A 25,468-nucleotide genomic window follows, 5' to 3' on the forward strand; every position below is an offset into this window, starting at 1 on the left:
ATTCCAAATAAATTCCTTATTTACCAAATATACCCAGTTGTTGTCCAGTCAATAGGAAAAGGGATAGGAGGAATACCTCGTTAAATATGACAATTCAGTTAATTTTCTCTCTGGGACAATTATATTGTAGGTTTCCCATGATCACAAATTTTTACATATTACAGTCTACCCAACAAGTATTTCAATTACTACCAGTATTACCCCCTGGTGAACAGGTATCTGTGGAACTTTAAAACTCAGCAGATTAGCAGTAATGAAGATTTTTCCCACTTCCGGAATATAAACTGACAAATGTGAATCATAATGGAGTGTTATCTAATATAGTGCCAGGAGAAGAGTCTTGATGATTAAAAGATATTCAAAGCCTCTTCTTTCTCCCGCTAAGCTGGATTGATATCAAACTGCTGATGTTGCAGTCCGCGGCGCAATGTGTACCATCTATGTCACAGGGCCGTACTGTGTTAACTAAACATTTCAGGGAAATAGTTATTTTGAAAATAATTCATGCCTGCAAATAATTCAGAGATCTTGATAATCAAAGTATTTAATCAGTGTCAGGAAAATGTTCACTAGGCTTTCTTTTTGTCTGTTATGGGTGCAATGTTGGTAAGACCTATTTCGTTCTCTCAGAGTAGTAAGAGAAATGCCGCGGGAGAGTGCAGAACAGTCATCCAGGCCCACTGTGTCCAGAAAGCATTGCACACATTCCACTGTTATGGAAGAAACTGCATTTGATACATTTGTTAGAAAAAGTCTCATTTAACTAAGAAGACAATTCTGCATGCCTGCCCTTGATTATTTGTTACTTGTAGGCATAATAAACCTATGTTCATGAAGGATTAAAGAAAAAGAAAATCCATCAAATTATTAATGTTATATCGGTCTTGTGTCTACTTCCTTTTAAATTTGATTTTCGTATTACAAGTTATGGTACATGTGATACTGCTCCTTTTAATCTTAAGGTTGAATTTACTTGCCAATTGCTTTTGGAGCATTGCCAACACATTGAAAGAACCAACGTGACAAAGCATTTCTGGTTCCACAGTTACCTGTTGCCTTTGTTTAATGCTTTTCTTTGTTTTCATGCTGTGAACGTCACCTCATTTCTGCTTCTCAAATGTACATGATTAGGAGAGGGATGATGGCGGACCAGGTGAGCCACACACTCTGAGGGCTCTTTTGAAAAAGGTGGGTTTGTTTTCCAGGTAGCCGAGTGGAAAGAGTAGGTGAGTGAAAGATCCCCCTGGTACAGAACTGTACCCCCAACCCATGCATTTGTTCTGAGCCAGGGCCTCGGTTAGTCAGCATTCCATTCTTGGGACATCTCAAGTCATCAGGGCTCCTCCACAGTGGCAGAGACCAGCTGTAGCCTCACTCCACCCCCAGAACTGGACTCCACACCTAGAATCGCTTGGCTGCTCTGCCAAGACACGCAGCTGTGGTGGGACCCCCTATAGCAGTTGCCTACTCATGGGACCCCACTAGGAGAGAAGTTTGCCTTTCCCACAGTTTCCCTCTCTCCATGTGGCAGTGATTTGCCCTTGAGCTGGGGTCCCTCCCTCCATTCACCCAAGGCCCTTAATTCACCTGCATTCTTCCAATGGCTGCCTGGACAACCTCCGCAGTGGATGATTCACCCCCATTGCTGCCTTAAACCTCTCCACCAGCACCCCATTTGCCCATCCATCAACTTAACTGTCTCTCCACTCCCTGCTTGGGAAGCACTTCCCGCAGGTATGAGCCCATGGCTGGAGGCAATCTCACTTCTGCTTACTGCATTGCCTTTCCAGGGGAGCTACTTCAGGCTGGCTCCCAGCACTGCAGAGCCTTGTGCCTCTGTCCTGGAGCGCTAAGCCTGCCTCACCTCAGTGCTTTCCTCCCAGTACAGTGGGCTGCCACCATAGCCCGGACCCTGTGTCAGAGCCAGCCCTTTCTGCCATGGTGCACCATGGGGTATCCAGTACCAACCCCTGGGAGTGCTAAACCTGCCCACCAAGGCGTGTTCCTCTGAGCCCGGACCCTACACTGTTCATAGTGCTGGCCAAAGTTCCTGCCTATTAGGACGGGTAGCTACATGACTTTGTGTTCCCAGCAGAGCCGACTTTGTCCACCCCTGTGCACTGTGGGGTTTGCAGTGCCAGCAGCTGGGAACTCTGAGCCTGCCTGCTGCGGCGCTCTACTCCCAGTGTGGAAGGTGGGCACCATTGCCCTCTGTGTCCTGTTGGAGCCACTGCTGCCCTTTCAGGCTAGCCCCACATTGCTGTGGAGCCTGTGCTGTTCACAGTGCCTGCAGCTCAAAAGATCACTGTTCCCTCCTCCTAGGGAGACTAGGACACGGCTTTGGGATCCCCACAAGAGCCATCTCTCCAATCTCAGCATTGGGGTGCCCTGTGCGGTCGCCAGTGCCAGCTTTTAAGCCTGCCCCCCCCAGCCCTTGTAGCCAGCATAGGAGGCAGGTGTTCCAGCTGGAATCTCCGTCAGCACCCTGTGTGACCCCAGCCCTTTCATGCCTTCATAGGAGGAGGGTACTGCGGCCAGCATCTCTCTCAGAAGGGGCAGAGTAGGAATGAGGACCCAAAGCAGTAAGTCACATCTTCAATGGAAAGACACCTGCTAAAGACTGAATAGAGACTCTGGATTCTAATGTAGGCCTGCGCTTCCCACAGGCAACAGGGCCTCAGCATTTGGAGAATGACTGTGGAAACTGTTTTAAATGCCCTTTACCCAAGTGACGCTGGTACATCTGAAATGTCAGCATCCCCAAATTCAGTATCTCCATTTATGCTCTGGACACAGCACTCTAATTGCTGCTTACCCAAACTCACAGATTGAGCTTTATGGAAAATTGTTCATATTATTGACAATTAAGAAGTAGCAACTCAAAACAAGCGTTTTAAAGCTAATTTCCAACAGTGGTTCCCTTTTCATTTCTCTTTTTCATATCCTAGGTCTCAAAAATGGTCTAGAGTTAGAGTTGGTCTCCCTAACTCGTTTTCTGCTTGCTTATAACCACTGTATTATATCACAACTAACCAAATTTAAACCAAATTCACCTGGACTTCTCTGAGCCAGATGCTGTTGAGGGGAATAAGTAACTGCTTTGACAGAAAGAGCCATAGATTTTATCAATTTCCAGATACTTAAACACAGTCATATTTGTGTGTGTCATTTAGACATTGCAGGCTTGGTTCTTTTTTCACATATAGGCTGGAATGGCATCACTTGATACTGGTCTTTTCAACAAAGTGCCATCTTATGCCATCTGCTGCTGGGGGTTGTCTGACCACCTTAAATCCCAGAGTATGTGTATCTGCCGACTAGTCCAGGTCACCTTCATCTCTAAATGTGATGATCATGATTGTCTCAGATAAGTTCATGACAGAGATCATGAAATCTGAAGTGTAAATCTAATGACAGTATCCCTCTGAATTGAATGTTTTTATTACGCATGCTAAAAATACTCTTTTTTTTCCTAATTACATTTAATTTATTTATTTTAGTCATTTTATTGGGGGCTAATACAACTCTTATAGCAACCCATACATCTATCCATTGTTTCAATCACATTGTACATATGTTGCCATCATCATTCTCAAGACATTTGCTTTCTGCTTGAGCCCTTGGTATCAGCTCCTCATTTTGTTCCCCTCCCTCTCTGCTACCCCCTCCCTCATGAACCCTTAATAATTTGTAAATTATAATTATTTAGTCATATATTACACTGTCTGATATCTCCCTATGTTAGGGTTGTTAGTCACCAGGGAGGAGGTTACATGTAGATCCTTGTAATCCTTTCCATCCCACCTTCCCTCCACCCTCCCAGTATCACCTCTCAACACTGGTCCTGAAGGGATTAACTGTCCTGGATTCCCTGTGTTTGTAATTCCTATCTGTACCAGTGTATATCCTCTGGTCTAGCCAGATTTGTAAGGTAGAATTGGAATCATGATAGTGGGGGTAGGGGAGTAGGGGAAGGAAGCTTTTAGGAACTAGAGGAAAGTTGTATGTTTCATCGTTACTACACTGCACCCTGACTGGCTCATCTCCTCCCTGTGACCCTTCCATAAGGGGATGTTCAATTGCCTACAGATAGGTTTTGGGTTTCCACTCCGCTCTCCCCCTCATTCATAATGATATGATTTTTTTGTTCCGATGATGCCTGATAACTGATCCCTTCGACACCTAGTGATAACACAGGCTTGTGTGCTTCTTGTATGTGGGCTTTGTTGCTTTTGAGCTAGATGGCAGCTTGTTTACTTTCAAGCCTTTAAGAGCCTAGATTCTGTGTCTTGTGATAAATGGACACCATCATCTTTCTTCACCACTTTTGCTTATGCACCCATTTGTCTTCAGTGATCATACTGGGAAGGTAAGCACCCAGTGGTATGATTTTTTGTTCTTTGATATCTGATACCTGATCCCTTTGGCACTTCATGATCATACAGGCTGAGGTGCTTCTTACATGTGGGCTTTGTTGCTTCTGATCTTGATGGCTGATTGTTTACCTCCAAGTCTTTAAGACCCTGGATGCTATATGTTTTTATAGCCGTGCTCCATCAGCTTTCTTCACCACATTTTTTTATTCACCTGCTTTGTCTTCAGTGATCATATCAAGAAGGTGAGCATCACGGAATGCCAGTTTAACAGAACATAGTATTCTTGCAGTGAGGAAGTACTTGAGTGTAGGCCCCAATGTCCATCTGCTACCTTAATACTAAACCTATAAATATATGCACATAGATGTAATTTCCTATCCTCATATAAAAATATATTTACATATGCATGTGCCTTTATTTAGACCTCTAAGTGGCCTCCTAGCTCTTTCCTCTATTTTCTTTAACTTTCCTCCTGTCCCACTATCATGCTCAGCCTTCATTTGGGTTTCAGTAATTCCTCTCAGCCACATTACCCTTAATCATGCCTTACCAGGCTTCCGACACCCTCCTCACCACCAATTTGGATCACTTTGTTGTTCCCTTTGCCCTGGATTTGTTAACCCCAATACCTTTCCCCCCACCTCCACGTCTTCCATGTCCCCCCAGAACTGTCAGTCCCATTGTTTTCTCCACCAGATTGTTCATCCTGCCTATCTTATTTAGACACACATGTGCACAAAAACAAGACAAAGCAAAACAAAGTAACAAAAAAACAAACAACAACAACAACAATAAAATATCCAATGACAAAACAACAACAAAGGAAAGCCTATGGTTAATTCAAGGACTGTTTGTTGGCCTTTAGGAGTATTTTCTGGTCAAGTCTGATGGGGTGCCAAGCCCTGACCCCAAAGTCTGTTTTTGGTATTCCCTGGGCACTTTGTTGCTCTGTTCCCCTTGCTGTTCTGTTGCACAACCTTCTTGTTTTTTGCCTCCGTTTGTTGGGGGACCAGATTGGGTGAAATTCCCACACTGTGTCTCCAGTGTTGTCCCCTGTAGGGCTATGAGTCTGTGCGGGATGTTGTGTCTCATAATGGGGCCAGACATATGGTCTTCTCTGTGGATTGGCTGCTCTGAACGGGAATATTGTCCTCCAGTCCTGGTGGGCCAGGATGTGTTCCACTATCTCTCTTCCTCCCCCTTAATTTGCTCCTATGTTCTCTACTCAGACATGTCCTTCTTGAGCTGCAGCTTCAGTGCTGTCCACTGAAATGAATTACTCTGGGGGCTACAAATATTCTTAATAAGCTGAAAAGTTCTCCCCGGACTATGGAAATCAACACCTTGAGCTTTACACTCAATGGCATGGATTTCTTTCCCATGTCCCAAGCCACAGGGTGATATTTGGTCAGTCATTTAATCCAGTTGCTCTCAGTACTTTCCAATTTGGAATTTGTAGAGTAATATGGGCCCAATGAAAGGGCAATCATATTTATTCCACTTTTCTACTATTGTAGAGAAATCATAAATAATTCTTTACAGCTTAAAATTATACCTGCTTAGTTATTTCATGACTGTGATTAAGACATTATGTGAAGAAGACAGTCTCATCCGTGTCCACATTCAATGTCTCCATGGGAATCTAATGGGTGAGTGAAGATGGTACTCTCATACATTCACCTCTCTTGCTACTCGAGGCTGTAGCATGAGAGCTAAGTGATAACTAAAGCCAAAAATCTTGTTCCAGCACACCTGGATCACTGCTTTTTCTCCTGAGTGTCCTCCCAATGTAGCTTCTGTGCTCCTTGAGAAAGCCAAGGAACAAAATGAAAGTTAGTTTAAATTATATACATTGTTTAAATGATATATATTTCATTTAAACTATACTACACGCACGAATTTCAGTGTTTAAATAGTTTCTCAAACTGACCTTTGTGTTCTCTGAAGTGCCAACTTGCAATAGAAGCTGATGAACTATTAAGAAATGTCACATACCAGAAGATTTCCGAAGAATTAGACTAAGTGTGTGTGCCTGTGTATATATACTCTCTATACCTTTATAATCTACTTAAAATGATAGAACTATTGACATAAGGGAAACGATTAGTTGTTGAACTATGTGACCTAAATTCACCATCTTGAGCTGTGAACATGGGAGTCATAAAAGCAGATAGTTTTATCTCCACAGGTCTATAAATTATGTAAAAAAAATTGGGGACCCTATTCCTCTAAAACAAAAGTAAACCAAACAAATTATCTTCATCTTTACTTCTATGGAAATTCTCAGGAGTACAAAACAGATTTGTTAGTTCTTGAAACTTATGGTGTATTCAGTAATCTTTGCCTATACCATCATTCAAATATACATTAAGTTTTCATTGGTCTTTTTAAATTCATTGTCAAGATTTCTTTTCCATATTAGGTGATAGAGAATGACATGGCTGGGGTAAGCCATACCGTAGTCCCAACAATGACATTAAAATATTTAATGATTTTTTAAAGAAATTTCTTTTACCTTGTATTTATTGCCTGCTTCTTATATTGATATTGATTGTGAATTTAGGTGAAATGAATTCTGTGACTGCAGTATTTTCTTGTTTTTTTCATGACATTTTTTGGAACCACTTGAGAGGACTAAATATTTCTATATAATGAAATATAAACCACATTGAAGGCTCTAATCATTTGTATCCATCAGTGAGTGCTCAATATCTCTACATATTGGTGTCATCTGTGTGTCATAGTCATTGGACTGCTAACTGAAAAACTGTCCGTGTGAATTAATCAAGTTTTTCTGTTCTCTTCCCATAAATATTTACAGTCAAAAAATTTGTAGAGCATGGCTATGAGTCAGGAGAGACTCAATGACATTTTGTTATGGGCTCTATGAAAGACACTTCTAAGAAATATAAAGCAAAAGTCATGGAAAGGGTATATTTGTAGAAACCAACTGAGATAATGGCCTTATATACAAAATATGAACCAAGTTCTTAAAACTCAATAAATAAAAGTGACAGGAGACTACTTGTTTTTAGGTACTATTTTTAATGTTGAAGCTATTTGGTTGCTGTGATGATTACCTATCATTTATAATCTTTGTAATGTTCTTGATTCCCGTAATCTCTAACAGTATGGTGCACACTTGTTTTTTCTGTTAAGGCATAAGTGCTAGGTAGATAGACGATAGATTGACAGATTGACAGAGAGATTGCTTGTGTTAGGCCTGGTTGTCTAGAGAATTCAAACCAGTCACTCAAATATGTGTAAGAAATAGCTTTATATGAAGAAGTAATTACATATTGACAGAAACATCCCAGCCCAGTCCAACTCAAGTCCATGAGTACGATACTATTCCATAGTTCTTCTTTGGACTCATGAAGCCACATGCAATGATGCCGAATGCAGGAATATCACATGATGGTAGGTACAAACTCTTGTGGATCCAATGTCTCTACAGCATAAAGATGAAGACACAGAGTTGGGGGTGGGAGTGGGTTCCAATGTTCCTCCTTATGAGAAAACCATGCCCACAAGGAGGTACCATCAATCTGTGACCTCAGTGACAGGCTAGATTTTACCACATTATATATTTTCAATTTGACCTGAAATTGTGTAACTACCATACTGATAGTGATAGATAAATGAGAGATAGATAGATATGACAGATATTGATAGGGATAAATATTCTAACAGTTTTATTAGTATGTCATCCACATGTCATACAATTCAATAATTCAATCATGTCAAGAATAGTTGTGAAGTTATCACCGTTTTCAATTTTAGAACATTTTCTTCTTCCTTGTAGTCATTATTATTCATGAATTAAGTTTTGTAATTGTAGCAAAAAATATACACAACAAAACATTCTCCAATTACACAACTTCTACATGTATAATTCAGTGCCATTAATTAAAATGTTTCATGTTGTACAATGATTATTCGTATCCTTTTCCAAATTCATCCACAACCATCAAACTCAATGATCCCTAAGCAACAGTGCTTTCTCCTTCAACCACGGTAATCATTGGTCAACTTTGGCTTCTATTTGTTTGTTTTAGTAGCAATATTCTTCATACAGTATTCAAATATCACACGCTTCTATGTAGAGATAAATTGCTTTTAAAATGAGTTGCATAGACATCATCACAATCATTACAAGTGCTTCTTCCCCCTCCTGTACTTACTGTATGCTCCCCCAATTCCCTCACTGTCCCCGCCTCCCCTTCACACATCCCCCCTAAATCATTGCCTTACCTATTGTTTCTATGCATCTACTCCTGTGCTTCACAGTCTGGGAAACCCAACAGAAACCAAAACAAACCGGCAAGAAGAAGAAAATAAGAATATAAAGATAAAAATAAAGATTAATAAAGAAAATACCACAAACAATATCTTAAAAGCCCCTCCCCCCCAAAAAAATCTTAAAAGCCAGAGAAGAAATTACTGTAGTGGATAAAGTGAGGAATACTTGAAGCTACAGCAAATTCATGTTGAGTCAAGAGAGAGGTTAACTGAAAAAGTATCATATTATACTATGGTGTGATTGAACATAATCAGGATTACAATGATCTCTGGCTGATAGTAAAGCTGTTCTAGACCCTTTCCTGTGTTTAAAGAGGATATGCCAGAGATTTACTCTCACTAGATGGTTTCCAGATGGATTTGGGGTCCCCACTGTCCTACATACTTTCCTATAAATTTTTTTGTTTTGTTTTTCACAATTAAACTTTGCTATTTTTCCCTCACCATATTTGGATTTTGTTATCTTTGCATCACACATGTGCTTCATCCATGTGGACTTAGTTGACACCTCACTTAGATTAGTGACTGTTTGAATACAAACCGTTAAGACCCCAGACACTATTCCAATTGTTAGCGGGGCGCCATGTGCTTTCTTCACCACACTGCTGTAGCTCCCTTACCTTCAGTGATTGTTTCATTAAGGTCAGTATTGAGCAGGCCCTGTTATCAGAACTAACTGTTCTTGGATTGGGAATAGAGTTAAGTGGGAGCCTATAATCCATCTGCTCTGGTTTACTTTGGTGGTCATATTATGACAAAAAGACCACCACCACCACCAACAACAACAACAACAACAACAGCAGCAGCAACAACAAAAAGGCGTAAAACAAAGCCCCCTCAGATGTGATTGCATTGATAGCATCAATAATTTATCCAATGACATAGAATTTAAGATACTGTTGATATGAGGGGTTTATGCAAGTATATAACTTTGAGGTGCAATCCACGAGTTGTTGCTTTGTACAGAAAGATTTCTTAATTGAATGACCTCTGCTTACACTGAGCATGGTTCTTGGTGTTAGGGAAAATTTACTTTTATCAGTTGTTACAAGTGCAGGTACTTGCCTATCAGATTAAAACTGTTCATATTATTGCAAGGAACGCATTGAGGTATTAAATATTTGGTGGTTCTCAGTGTCACTGCATTGGACACCCACTAAGCCAGGGATGTCCAATGACCAACATTTCCACAGTTTTTCCCTCCCCTGCCTTAAAAATAGTTCAATCCTTAATCAAGGGTACAGGTAGATTTGGTGTATTGCTCAGTGCATTCAGTAGGGCTTCTACTCTGTGTCCTCCTGATGTGGCCCTTGGCCTGTAAGGCCAACATCTACAGTCATCATAGTGTTTACTCCATAGCATAGTTCATCCAGGGTTGGGTAGAAACATATTATTAGTGTCAACCCTGGAACATAAAATCAGTTTATTGACCACTTAGGTTCCCAACAATTATTGTTTAGCATCCCTCACGAAGTGAGGTTGCTCCTCCTCATTTACCAACCAAACCCAGCAACAAAAATATCAACACCTCCTTTCAAATGTAGTTGCCCCCGTCCCCTGGTCTTACTTTGATGTTCCAGTAAGGTTCTCCCTTCATTCCTGTGGGGGGGGGGGGGCTGCTCATTTGTCAGAGCCTTCTCTCACTGTTGTACAGCATCAAATGGAAAGTCTTTCCCCTTTTCCCCTTTCTTGACAGAGTGACCCAGCCAATGTGAGGTCTCCTTGTTTGAGGTGATTCTTACAAAGTGCACACAAGGGAGATGATGCATGGTTCATGGTTTTTGTTGTTTTTAGGAATGCATTGTTTTCCATTATGTGTACACACCATAGTTTCTTAATTCATGCTTCCACTATGGGACATTTGTCTGCTTCCAGTTTTTGCTATTGTGAATTGTGCTGCTTTGAATATGGGAAAGCATACAATTACACATATTGTGTCTCATTTCGTTGGGGTATAAACTTAATAGTAGTATTGATGGGGCATATGGAATTTCTGTTCCCAGTTGTGTATGTACTGCCATATCATTTTCCATGGTGCTTTATTTACTAGTCCACTATACTGAATACTAGTTCCAACGTCTACACATCTTCTCCAGCATTTGTTGTTTCCTGTGGGTTTTGTTTTGTTGTTGTTTAATTGGGCTAGTATTATGGGTATGAAGTGCTATCTTGTTGAGGTTTTAATTTGCATCTTCCTGATGACTAGTCATCACAACCATTTTTTATGTTTGTTAGCATCTGTACTTCATTTTGGAGAAATGTTTGCTTATGTCTTTTCCCCTCTTCTTAATTAGTTAGTTTGTCATTTTCTTATTGAGTTGTTGTAGAGTTCTGTACATTTTGAAGATTAGATCTTTGTGTGATATGTTGTTGGTAACCCCCTACCCCCATGCCAGTTTGTGGGCTCTCATTTTAATCTGCTGATAAAATATTTCACTTTGCATAAGTGATGTAATTCTAGATGTTCTAGTCATCTATCTTGTCTTCCTCTGTGTGTTCCTCTTTCATTGTACTTAGTGGTCTCTGCATGAGCTGCGATAGAATACTTATATTTGTTACAGCTTTCTCATCGATGATGTGGATAGCTTTGGGTTTTACATGCATTTATGGGTGAATTTAGTCCATTGACATTCAGTGAGATTCTTGACAGGTATATATTTGTTACCGACATTTTTCTTTACATTTGTTAATGTTTTGTGTGAGTCTTTAATGTGTATTTTCATAGTTTCATTGTTTTTCCTATATTAATTTATTGCTTTCAGTGTCGCTCTGGGTATGTTTATTTTTCTTAGGAATTGTCTTTATGTTGGTTTCAAATAAATGTGATGGTGTTATTGATGGCCATAGTATTTCACTGGATTTTGGGTTTGTTTTTTTTTTTAACAGAGTGGTGGTCTTGTTCTTGTGAATTCTTTTAAATTCTGTTAAAAATCATTTTATTAGGGATTCATACAACTCTTATCACAATCTATATGTGAATTTTTGAATTTCTTCTTCTCTTACAATGCTTTTATTTCTCCATCATCTTTGAGTGATATTTTTGCTGGTAAAATATTGTAAGTTCACAGTTTTTTCTTCCAGTGTTCTGTGTAATTCACTCTATTTTCTTCTTGCCTGCATAGTTTCCATTGAGAAATCTGAAGTTATGCTATTTTGACCCATTGTATATAATTGTTCTTTTTTGTTGTTGTTGCTATCTTCACTTACATTTTCTTCCCTTACCAATTGATATTAGACATAGTGAATACGTTGTGCAGGGTAGTTTTCCATTTGGGGTTTCTCCTGATTGTAATTCTTTTGGCTTCCTGAATAATTATCATTTCATCCTTAGACATTGAGGAAATTTTTCTTAAGAGAATTCTAATACTATTCCTTGTTTGTATGTATTTTTTTCCTTCCTGTTCTGGATTCCCATTAGATATGTTGTTCCTCTTGATTGCATCCTACATTGTTCTTAAAGTTTTTCTATTTCTCTTTTGCATTTTATTTTACTTGGAGTCGACAGATTTATCTTCAAGCCCACTAACTCAGGTTTCTCTCTCTTCTCTTCTGCTTCCTTTTTAGAGTGTTTTGTAATGCTGCTATTGTATTGTTTAATTTTTTATTCTGTGGCATATAGTGAACTTACCAGCTTTTTTCTATTGTTTTACTTTTCCTCTACGTCTCTCCCTTCATCTGTTGTATGAGTGCTATCATTATTCTTTTAATATATTTCTCTGGTAATTCCATAGCCTGTTCAGTTTCAGACATTGCATTTAGTTCTGTTTGGAATTTGGTTGTTTGTTTCTCTTTCGTGTGTGTGTGTGTGTGTGTGTGTGTGTGTGTGTGTGTTTAACTCTGTTAGATAGTACAGTAGAGGGGGCAGTGGACAGTATGAACTGTATGAGGGAGAGTGTTAGATTAGGTTTTATTTGGGTAGATTAAAAAGTAGAAGACGAAGTGTTGGAGGAGGGAGAAACAAAGAAAAAGTAAGCAAAAAAAGTGAGAGATCCTGTAGTGTTATTTTGTATGTTAAATGAAAGGAAATTAGGTCTCCCAAATGTACTTGTTGCTATGACCAGAAAATGGGTAATGCTAATAGATCAGGGGAAAAGATAATAAATTTTAAGAATAGTGTTAGATTTTATTTTCATTAGAATGAGATAGAAAGAAAATGTTGGAAGAGAATAAAAGAAGGGGACAAATAAAAGATAGGTTAAAAGGGATAAGAAATCAACCTTTAAATATTAAAGAAGGAAAGGGTAAACGTAAAGTTTTAAAAAATAATAGAAAAAATGATACTAGAGTAAGAATCGTGAGAGCTCTTTATATATGTTTGTTTTGGCTCTAAGTTTTGCCCAGGAGCATTGTCTCTGATGTGGGTGTTAACTTCTGGATTGATGATGGGTTCAAAAACTGGAAAACAAATTTAAGTGAATGCAAAAAAAGTAAATTAACATTACCCCCCACCCCCCAGTTCTTACGTATACCAGCACATAATGAAGTCCTGATTAAGGATGAATTATAAGAAGAGTGCACAATTTGTTTTAGATATGGAGGGATTATAGGAATGATAGAACACAGAGCAACAACAATGCCAGCAAAAGAACATCTGCTGTCTAAACCTTGTCCTTGGGGAAGCTAAGGGTGTGTGGATCAGGAGTTTTTGAGCAGTTGGGGACAGTGTCTGGTAGTGTGATGATTTTATAACATGTAAGAGTAGGGTTGATATTAAGACTAGTGGAATGGTTTTGGTACCTGGTATGGCTGAGACTCCTGAATTTTTATGATTTAGGTTAAATATCTAAAGATGACAGACCTCTAGTAAACAAGGTCAGAGGAGTTGGGGTTCTCTCTTTTCTGGATGATGGACGTGACTAAATAGGACTGGAAGAACGGGTCTGTGGGGGTACCTCCCCCCCCAAAAAAACACAACCAAAAGAAACGGGAAAAGCTCCACTGGGAAAAGTTTTTGTAATATGCACTTTTTTTCCCATTAGGCAAGCATTGAGTTAGTTCACCCAGTGATGTCTCCTGGGAAGATTCCTTCTGATCACAGTGAGTTTTGTCGTGAAAGCAATTTTGCTTGAACCTCGAATTTGTGATGGCCAATTTAAGAGTACAGTGTGTGGCTTTGAAATTATGTTTCCTGATCAGGATATATGAACCAGTGGAAGACACCAAAGAATGCTCATCAAGTGAAATCAAATTTGTTGTTGTTGTTGTTGTTTACTGTGAGGCGGATAGTGCATTTGGAGTTCATTCCAACAGGTCAGACTTTAATTACCTTTTCTATTTAGAGGTTTTGAAAAGATTGCATAACATGTGATCCCAAGGGGAAAAAATCCTAGTTGGTAGTTGAGGAGGGCAGCGATTTGATGACATAGAAGAGGTGAAGAAAAAAATGAGGGAGGTGTATCAGAAATCCCAACGGACAAATTTGAAAAGTATTTCCAAAAATGGAATCACAGATTTGACAAATATATTAAGTGTAATGGCAAGTAGTTTGAAGGTGATAAGGTTGTTTTGTAAAAATTTTTTAAATTAAATACATAGCTTAAAAAAATCCATTTGGGGGCCTTTTATACCCTCCACCTGCTTAGCTGGTCTAGTATGGAGGAATGAAGCAATAGCCTACTGTTTTCATCCAGGTAGACTAAAGAAACAAATTTATAGACACTCATATGTGTATAAGAGAGAGGTTTAACCCAGTTCAGAATAAGTACATAAGTCCAACATTAGCCCATATGTCAGATACCAGTCTATAACGTCCTCTTCAGACTCGGGAAACACATGTAATGATGCCGAATGCAAGAAGATCACAGGCCAGTGGGTGTGAAATCTTGCGGGTTCAATGACATTGTGAGAATCTCTCAACTGGCACGAGTGTCCACACGGCTTCTGCAGCATAGGGCACTAGCATAGTTCCATGTATCTTGTCAGTTGCTGTTTCCCAGGGAGTGAAGAGAGAGAGAATGTCTCCCATCTTCAAAGATGATATCCAGGAGTTCCCAGAATCCTCAGGAGAAGGCCTTGCCCACACAGAGGCCTCATTGGCTATGAAATGTTAGGCAGACTAGAATCCACCCTTCCCTCTTAATACTCTCAAGTACAAAATTGACACCAGGTTATATAACTACCACACCGAATCAAAGGGCAGGTTGTTTATCTGAGTGGCTTGGGGTGCTGACCAGGGATGGAGTTATGGGACAACTGATGAATAGCTTGGTATGTGAACAAGGAGAAGTTTCTTGGCCCTAAACCTTTTAGTCTTTGTCATATGCCCAAATTCCCTGCCCATACTTTTAAAACCCACTGTTGCAATTTCTGTTTGTATTGTGAGGACAATACCTTGTTAATCAACCAGGTGTGTATTAACTGCTATAGAAATATTTTTTTTAATCCATGCTTTTTTGGTCGGCATCTTAAGATGGGGAGGGAGGGGCAGAGCAGTATCTCCTGGAAAGAGGAATAGTTGTAACTTCCCCAGCTTCTGAGAGTTAGTCTATTCACTATCTATGACTATTGCAGGCTGCCCTGTAGAGTTATTGCCACACTTCTTGGGTATTGTGTTAGTCCGGGTTGACTAGAGAAACAAATCCAGAGGCATTCCTATGCATGTAAGAGAGAATTTTATATCAAAGAGCAATTGTACATTAAGAAAACATTCCCGCCCAGTTCAGAACATGTCCATAAGTCTGATATTAACCCATATTTTAGTACTAGTCCATAAATTCCTCTTTAGACTTATGAATCCATGCAATGTTACTGAATGCAGGAAGATCCCAGGCCAGTGGGTGGAAATTCTTGTGGATCCAATGGTGGTGGAAGCATCTCAGCACTGGCATGGGTCTCCACGTGGCTTCTCCAGCTTCAGCGCTCTTGCTCCATCAGCATGGTTCCATATGTCTTGCTTGCAGGAAGACAAAGCAGAGAGTGTGTCTGGCCTCTAGTGAGCTGTTTATCTCCATAGCCCCTCCAAATGAGGACATCAAACTGAGACATATTCGACAAGCTAAATTCCACCTCTTTCCTCTTATTAGACTACAGGTGACATCAGATTATGTAACTACACTGTTAGGTTGTGCTATCTTGGTTATTGGGGATTTAGGGCTTCTAGGGCATCCGGCTAGACCTCCATTGACTTGTGTTGAAAGCCAAGTCTACTTGTGCTTATGTTGGTCTCAAGCTAGTTCCATAGAGCTATGTTTCTGAAGCTCAGCAGTTCCACCATCCTAGCTAGCTCCTGGACTAGGAAAATTAAGTCTAGCAATTTGGGAATCTTCAAACAGTTGGTTATTGTTGAGGGCCGGTGACAAAGGGGAGTCTATCAGCAAATGTTGCTGATATTTTATTAAATTTGTGTTATGTAACTTTCTGCTGAAAATCCTGCATTCTGGAAGTGTAGCATATCCCTCTCCTGGTTCTTTTCCGCTGGTCTTTGTGGAGTCCTTCCCATGTGTACTGCTTGGTCACCATCTTGTTCTTCCTCCAAGATATAGGTATTGCATACATATATATGCATATATACAAATGTAGTTAAATACATTTCTCCACTGTCTTAGATGTTTTCACTAAACAAAAAATAATCAAAATGTAAAGCTATTGTTATGAACCTTCCCCCAAATATTCTATGCTCCTTGATTTACAGAACGTCAGACTGAAAATTCCACAATACTCAAGGAATGTTCTCTGACTTATGGGAAAATACAGAAATATGCAGGGGGAAGATCAGCTCTTTAATGTGGATGGTGTAAGGCAGCATTTCTCAAGCTGTGTGTCGGGATCCCTTTGGGGTTGGGCGACCTTTCATAGGGGTCAGCCGATTCATAAGAGTAGCAAAGTTATAGTTATGAAGTAAAAACGAAAATAATTTTATGGTTGGGGGATCACTACAATGTGAGGAACTATATTAAAGGGTCATGGCATTAAGAAAGTTGAGAACCACTGTTAAGGTTTCTAAACAAAATCCTCAATGGACAACCATTCTTACTCTTGAAGAATGAGCTGGTGTATTGTCATGATAGAGAGAAAAACAGATCCTTTGTGCAACATTCTAGGACATTTTCTCACTAATACCATGTTACATTTTCTTGAAGCTTATTCATAATAATACTTTTTGATTTTCTCTGTCCTATGAGAATTTCATTCCAGACTAGCCATTTAGAATCCACAAAATCACTTTCATACATTCTGAATTGACCGTTATTCTTTGAATATCAACCTAGATGATTCCTACAGATCTAACTGTTTTCATTGGATCTCTCTCTCTGGATCATTTTGATACATTCAAGAATTATCAATACTTAAGTTTCATTCCACAAAACTGGCTTCATTAACTTCAATTTCCTACAAAGCAGCTCTTCAGGAGCAATTTTTTAGCTCATCAATCCCTGTGCATTGCTTTTTGGCACCAATCAAGAAACCAAAATTGTGACATAATAATTGAAAATGCTGAACCATGTGAAATTCCAACTTCCTTAGTTATCTCCTCAATGGCAACTCGACAGACTTCTTCCACCAGTACTTCATGTCATCCAGATTCTTCATTTGTACCAGTTGACTTTTCCCCCTCTTTGACTCACCTGTGAAGTTTTCAGTATATTCTTTATGATGCTTGATCCAATTAAAAAATGTCTAGTGTGCAGAAGAGAGAATTTCTGTTGGCCTACATTCTTTCTTTCTCTTTCTTTCTTTGTTTCCTGACTCACAGAAACAGATGTATTTTAAGTCAACCCAATGAAACCAAGTTAAGTGTGTTACTGAGAAAATATGGCCAACAGACAGCCAGTGATAGCAGAAACATGTTTAAGCATGTTTTATTTGGAATAAACACATGAATGTGGAATTTATTTTACTAACACTTGTATAAACTATACCTCTTCTTGGCTACACTAAAATATGTATGAATGTGTGGACAAATACAACTGTGCATTTATTAATACCATCTATGTATTTATAAAATGTTAAGGGTTCTAGTTTGATTTGGTCAAGGTAGTGTGTCATAAGTATCATTTTCATAAATTGTCATTTATTCTCTTCAGTTGGAAAGCCAAACATTAGAGGCTATTTTCCAGCATATGGTGGGAGGTCAGATGCTCAGAGATATTCCCCCTGAAGGCAGTCTGCTCCATTGTTGGTGGGGTTCACACCCCACTGATAATGGTTTCAATAGTGAGCAAGAGAACAGGTCAAACTGGCTCAGTGATAACCAAAATTAAGCTGGTTCTCTGAATCTAAGATCCACCCATCTTGTCACATGTGTACTCCCAATACCTCCCTGTCGTATTTTGTGGCTACCCCTAGATCGTCCCCCCGATTCATTACTGTAGTCCAATTAGTGCAATCCCTTCCTGTGACATATGTCTTTACCTGCAATTAGGAGGCTTGCATGTCCCCAAAGATATATAAGACTTGATTAGCAATAAAAAAGCTCTCTCTGCTCCCCCTTCCCCTCCCCTGGTCCTCACTCCCCTGTTCCCCTTCCCCTTTTCATCCTTCCCCTCCCTTCTCTCCTTAACTCTGGTCTCTCTCTCTCCCTGTGGAAGACCAAGTGAGGCTGAGGTGCACATGCTATCATCGGGGGGGGGGAGCGGGGGGAGAAACAGTGAATCATCTGCCTTTCACAGATGAAGCATCCTCCGTTGTTTGACCATTGGTTGCAGTTTTAATAAAACCAACCTGTTCCAGTCTCTGTCCTGGACACTGCTGGATCCAACTAATATAATAGTCACTGAAGGTGAATCTAGAAGTTGCACAGGAGCGTCTCAGAGATTCCCCAGGCTTTCTCAGGTCACCTCCAGATTTCACCAGCTGCACTTTACACTGGACACCTGCAATCACAAAGACAGTGTGATAAGGTCACTGCCCTGCCTACCCCATCCAATATTCTACACACAGCCACACAGCATTTTCCTCAATTATTACCACGTAGAATGGCCAAAACATAAACACAACTTTGTCCAAAATTCATGATGTGTCCTCTGAGTTAGCTGAAAATGGAAATAGCTGAGGCCCAATGTACTGGGGCTTCATGCCCAGAGCTCCCAGGAAAGGAGCAGGACAGGTTTCACTGGCACACAGAGAGAGCTGTATTAGCATGTGGCCCTCCACTTAGTAGCAGAGGAGTGGACTACCTGTGTTGGGGTTCTCCTTATGACCCAAGAAACAGACACACCCTCACAGGAAAATGGAGGTTTTTATAAAGGCTGCTTATACACGTGATACAGAAGCACTGCTGCTGCTATAGTTAAAAGCTATCAATGTTTGATATCAATGTTTTAAATTTTTAAACACTATTATACATAAAAGAGAACCTCTGTGGCATGAGAGTTCAGAATGTATCCTTCATCCTCAGTGTGGACGCACAGATGGTTACTCCTCATGTGAACATGATGATAGATAGCTCTGGTGTCTGTTTCTTGTTGGTGAACATTATTATCCTTATCATTGTCTTCCAAGATATGTCCTCCTTTATTTGACATTGATGAATTTTTTTACAGAGTTGTTCATTAAGAATGCCATCTTTAAAATGATTAGGGCAAAGACTGTACAGATGTGCTTTATACAATTGATGTATATATATGTATGGACTGTGATAAGAGTTGTATGAGCCCCTAATAAAATGTTAAAAAAAAGAATGTCATCTTTAACTTTTTAGCACCCAGTCACCCATTCACTACAAAGTGACATCTCCTCTCTTATTTCTGCCATAGGGGAGTCACTTGTCCTGTGCGTTGTACACACACCTTTCTGGTACAGCCCTGCCCTATTCCTTACAGTAGTCTGTGTCTGGATACCACTGACTTCCGCTATCCCATACAGTAAAAGTGTCTTGTCTTCAGTGGTCACAGACTTTAACTATAGAGAGAAGGAGTTTGTGGGCTCACTCCTGGAGATCGAAGGTCAATTCTTCAGGAATGAAGTGAAGTTTCTTCCGACAACCAAGGTCTATTGTTAACAGTCAGTCTGACTCCTTCAAAAGGTATTGGCTGGTCCAGCTCCAGTAATACTAAGTGTTCGTGGTGTGTGTGGAGAAGTCGGTACAGGTTAGGGAGAGGATCTGGGAGGTTTCGCCACTCCTCAGAGGGCTTCCTGCAGCTGGAATGGAGCAGAACAACTAGGGACAGGGAAATAGTAAACAGGCAGTGAGGACAAAGAGTAGACACCCATTCGTAACAGGCTATTTTGAGAAACCCACGGGAGGCTCTAACACCAATAGACAAATGCACACAGAAAAACCCAGCCTGCTCTGTAGCATACAGATTCTAACTGTTAGATGGCTTGTCACCGTGATTGCAGCAATGAGATCGAGTATAGCAAGGACTGTGAGGATGACACAGGAATAGGCAGTGTGTTATTCTATTGTACATGGCAACACGATGATTTAAGACCAAACCAATGAAACCTGGCAATAGTAACAATAGCATTTGTATTGAGGAAATGTGAGTCCTAATCAATAAGACTGTCATGAAAGGTTACTGGTAGGTATTTTGAAAAAAAAAAAAAAAAGAAGAAGATTCAGAAATGAAGTCCTGGAGGAGCAATTGAATTGAATCACTGCTCTAGGTCAACCCTTGTTATGTGAGTGGTTACCATGACTTTCCATGAGCAATCAACAATTGTTCACTGCACCTGAGGCTAGATGGTTTCCTTTTTCTTCTAATAGCCTAAAAACTCCCTACAGACTTGGCCCTTCTTCATGGAAGGTGAGTATTAGGTTCACCCTGAATAATATTCACTAGTGGTGTTTGAAGAATTATCACATGTACTTCAACTTCAATAGAATGCTGAATTAGTTATTTTATCTAATCTTTTGGGGGAGTTCAGGTGGACCTAGTCTTTAAAGTGAGGTTCTGGCTCTTCAATACTCTGAAGAATATTGAATATTCACCACATTTAATATATCTTTTGATCTCTTGACTGCTGCTTCCATGAGCTTTGATTGTGGATACAAGGAAGACAAAATCCATGACGAACATTTCTCCAGACGGAGTGGATGAGTGAAGAGACTTGGTGGTGGTGAAGTCAGTGGAGGTGGCAGGATTTTCTTTGGCAGGCTCCGATGGTGTTCCTCGCTCACTACAGGGGAATCTGCAAAGGAAGAGAACATAAAGGTGGCCTCCAAGTCCAGTCTCTGGTCACTGTAGCCAAGAGAATTGAGACCAGGGCGGTAGTTCTTACCCCAAAGGGGCAGTTCTGTGCAGAAGAGACAGGGCAATGCCAGAGCAAAGAGCAGGTGGCTTTCCTGTTGCATCTTTTTTGTAGTTCCCTGGACTCTGCTCTACGATGTAACTCAATTCTGAAGTGAAGATGGAGGAGGCAGTGCAGGAAAGTCCAAGACTTCCTGGAATCTGAAGTGCTACTCAGATCATCCAAACAAGAGATAGTAAAGGAGGGAGATGGCTCTGTAAAACTGAGCCCCTGAGTTCCAAAAGATGGTGTTGTAGACTGTACAGTTCTTTCTTCAATGCCTTACTCATTGATGGAACCGAGAAGGGGTTCTTCTGAGTTTCAGTTAGTATCCACGGAGAGTAAAAAGCCAACCACAGGCCAAGTGTATGAGAGTGACTCCACCAACCACTGCATGATCTTCCTTCAACTGGCTGGCCCGGATATTGGCAGTCCAGTAACAAACACATTGGCCAAGTTAACAAGGTTAAAGTCATTGGAATCAAAAACACATGGAAAGAACCAAGAGGCTGCTGCATGGGAGCAGTGTAACCTGCTGTGGCGCAGTAGGACCAGTTACAGCAGCCTAACTGGTGGCTCATCGGATGACTCATCGGATGACAATGAAGAGGATTCAGGGGGTAGTAGGCAATCACTACAATTATAACATAAGTAACTGATGTGCCCCTTGTGTTTATAAATACTGTAAGGTGACTTTAGTTACTCCAAGTTCTCCTCGTTGCAATAATTTGTAACTCTTTGGACCATGCGTCCTTGAGGCAGATGTCTTTCAGAAAGAGAGCACTTTCAGGGGTTCTGGGTTTTTGAAGGGAGCAGTGAGAGTGAAGAAGTCATGCTACCTCACTAACGTGGTGGTAAGAGGTCATGGGAATGAACCAGCTGAGCCAGAGAGGTAGACACAGTTGTGTGTTGAGGCAACACATCTGGTCAGCAAGTACCTTCTGTCATAGCTGCTCTCCCTTTACAAGGTGTGTACCCACAGTACAACACCTGAACCCAAGTTGGCCTAATGCAGCATCTGTGTATTTTTGTTTTCTACCTTCTAAAAGTTGAAAAATAAAAGTGCAACATAATAAATCTGATGGAAAGTTTATCAGTGGCACTATGTGTTTTTCTGCATTGACATGGAATAACGACAGTGGGAGCTTCATTGGATTCCAGAAAATGCAGCATTGATGGGTGGCATCAGATCCACTGTAGTCCGATATTTCTAGTGGAAAATGTAGAGTTAGAGCCATATGCGCATGCACAACGGGAGAGAAGTCATATTGTCCTGCAAGCCCTCACCCATTACTGTGACCATCTGTGTTCTTTTTTCATTTTACAACGTTGCAATGGAATGGCACTTTGTCTCCCTTTCCAAATGCCTTGGTAGCTCTTGAGTATCACAAAAGCACGTGGACTATAGTTTTCCTGTTTCATTCGGTGAAAATATGCTCACCGAGTGCCTGACCTGCTGAAGGCACTTTGTAGAGCGGCGATGTGGGACCCCTGATCTGGATGAGACACTCACTGCATGTACATGCTTCAGATCCTCCTGACCCGCCTGCCTGGCCTTTTGTTCCAAAAAAAAACAGTTCATTCCATACCCTTCTTTCTGCTGCCTCTTTGTTTCACTCCACTGGCATGTGTCTCACTCATCGTGTGTTTTTTTTTTCATCTTTGTTGGCATCTGACCTCAGCGTTCTTCGTCAACTTTTTAATTTCTCCTCCACTTTGCTTTTGCAGACCAGGCTTTTTAAAGACCACGGACCTCCAGATTTTAGCACCTCATATATCAGTGTTTCACATGGACGTGATTCTAGAAGAAAACCAAAGATCCAAACCCAGAGCAACTTAGGACCTTCTGCAAATTCACTACTAGTGTACCTTTGGGCCTTCACATTTCACATTGGAGATTTATTAATTTTTATTCTTACACATTTTTGTTGGTTGATTTACTTGAGTTAAAATGCTAGACCAAGTAGAAATGTACAATATCTAGCCTGTGTTTACCTGGGATATCGTTGGTAGGAGAATCAGGGTGGATGCCATTACTTTCTGTACTGGAGAAAAAATAAGCAATCACTGAATGAATCACACAAGCAATCAAGCAAACACACAACTTCTGCCTCAAAGTGTAAATCTACCGCCATTGGGTCAATTCAGACTCATAGCAAACCCGTAGAACTGAATATAACTGTTCTTTAGGTTTCCAGAGCTTTCCATATTTATCGGCACACAATACTTAAACTTACTCCCAAGGAGTAGCTGCTGGGTTTGAACCGCTAACCTTTTGTTTAGCAACTAATGCTTAGTCCACTCACCACCAAGTCTTCTTTATATATACATCTGCTCTGAGAACCTATGTTACATATTGTGTGATGTCACTTGAGGATCAACTGCCTCATATGCCTGTGAAAGCTAGACAATGAGTAGGAAGTTTGCAGGAAAATCGATGACCTGAAAATGATGGCTTGGGGGTAGGATATTGAAAGTACCAATGACTGCAAGTAAGGAAAGCTTACTTCACGCACTCTGCACCCCTGATATACTCCTTCAGTCTTACTTTTGTCTCCCAAATGCAAAGGACATTTAAAAGAATGTGATTTGAGTACCTCAGAAAGTGTTCGAAAAAGGAAAACACTGACTTGAGACTTACATAGACATAAATGGACACTGTCAGGAAATATTAGGTTTATAATTTGTTCTTGTTTTGTTTTTCAAACTTGAGTAATTTATTTGGGTTGAAAATTAAGACTTTATGCAGCTTAGAGTGCTGTATAGTGGACTGATAATATTCAGTGTGATAAAGAGCATTTACAATGGGCAATCCATGAGGAAAGGAAGTTTTTTACTCCTTACTTATTGTTTCATCCTGGATGACTAGGGTGCCTAGAATATTACCTGGCTCCTAATAGATTTTCAATAAATAACATTTACTTTTCAGTGGAAAAGGCAGTCTATCAATATTTTTACATCTAACCCACTGCCCTAATGTATACTCCAACTCATAGCAACCCTGTATAGGATTTTGACAGTCTATCGATCTTTATAGTAGATGGATTTCTCTGTAGATAGCCTCTCTATTTAAAATCTAAAAAAGGTGGACATTCTAGAGTACTTAGCACAGTTTATGAATTTGTTGTTGATAGGTGCCATCAAGTTGGTTCCTACTCAAAGCATCCCTAAGCACAAAAGAACAGAACACTGCCCAGTCCTGCACTGTCCTCACAACTGTTCTTACATTTGATCTCATTGTTGCAGCCATTGTTAATCCATCTCCTGGAGGGCCTTCCTCCTTGTCACTGCCCTCGTGATGGCCTTCTCCAGGGACTGGCCTCTCTGGGCAATATGTCCAAAGTATGTGAATAAAGTATCACCATCCTTGTGTCATATTAGAATGTGTGTATATATGTTTATATATATATATATATATATATATATATATATATATATATATATATATATATATATATATACTTTGTATGCGGTCTTTCACTTTTGGGTGAGTTTATTTTATTTTTTTGAGGATCTTCTTAATAATTATTTGCTTTCAAACAACAATATTTGGATAGACAATATTTTCTAGGGCCTTCTAAGCCAAAATGATTGCATAAAACTACATTTGTGAGAGTGTGGCCAGGCGGCTCGGACCGAGCAGGGCTTTCCTTCCCAGTGGATTGCAGAGCGTACACTGCCAGTCTCTTGTCTTCTGTTCACCATGGCTTCTTCTGATATCCAGGTGAAAGAACTGGAGAAGCGGGCCTCTGGCCAGGCCTTTGAGCTGATACTCAGCCCCCGTTCAAAAGAGGCCGTCCCAGAATTCCCTCTTTCTCCTCCAAAGAAGAAGGACCTTTCCCTGGAGGAAATTCAGAAGAAATTAGAAGCTGCAGAAGAAAGACGCAAGTCCCATGAAGCGGAGGTCCTGAAGCAGCTGGCCGGGAAGCGGGAGCACGAGAAGGAGGTGCTGCAGAAAGCAATCGAGGAGAACAACAACTTCAGCAAGATGGCCGAGGAGAAGCTGACCCACAAAATGGAAGCCAACAAAGAGAACCGAGAAGCACAAATGGTGGCCAAGCTGGAGCGCTTGCGAGAAAAGGACAAGCACGTGGAAGAAGTGCGGAAGAACAAGGAATGCAAAGACCCCGCTGATGAGACTGCAGCCAACTAGCTTGTCCTGAGGACTGACTTTCTCCCCTCCCTCCTCAAGATCCAAAGACCGTGCTGGCCAGTGTCATTTTACTACTATTACTATTTCCCTCCTGACAAAGACTAGAAGCCAACGTAGGACGTAAATAGGTAGATCCAGACCATGTGATGTTGTTTTAGGGGCTAAAGGGGAGAAACAAAAAGTGTTTGACTCTTTTTTTCTAAAGTGTTGGAGTGTTTCTAACGTAGCTATTTTTCTTGTTGCCTCTTTTCTACTTCGGTGCACTCAGTGCGCTGGGTGAATGGCTAGCACTGTATTGGCCCCGTGGAAACATGTTTGTGAAAGAGTATGTAGTGGCTTCTCAAAACTGTTAGATGCTGAATATCTGTTTGCTTTTAAATCCCAGTTCTGTCCCGATTTTACCAGATGCTTCTGTACTTGAATGGTTAATAAAACTGCAAAGTGCTGCTGGTGGCAGTGAAAAAAA

General features: G+C 40.4%; 1 pseudogene; it reads left to right on the forward strand.

Moving 5' to 3' along the window:
* The first annotated feature begins 24,467 nt into the window (after positions 1 to 24,467).
* On the forward strand, positions 24,468 to 25,002 carry LOC142436908 (stathmin pseudogene; annotated as a pseudogene).
* Positions 25,003 to 25,468: the final 466 nt, after the last annotated feature.

This window comes from Tenrec ecaudatus, unplaced genomic scaffold, assembly GCF_050624435.1.
Source record: "Tenrec ecaudatus isolate mTenEca1 unplaced genomic scaffold, mTenEca1.hap1 Scaffold_83, whole genome shotgun sequence".
NCBI lineage: Eukaryota > Metazoa > Chordata > Mammalia > Afrosoricida > Tenrecidae > Tenrec > Tenrec ecaudatus.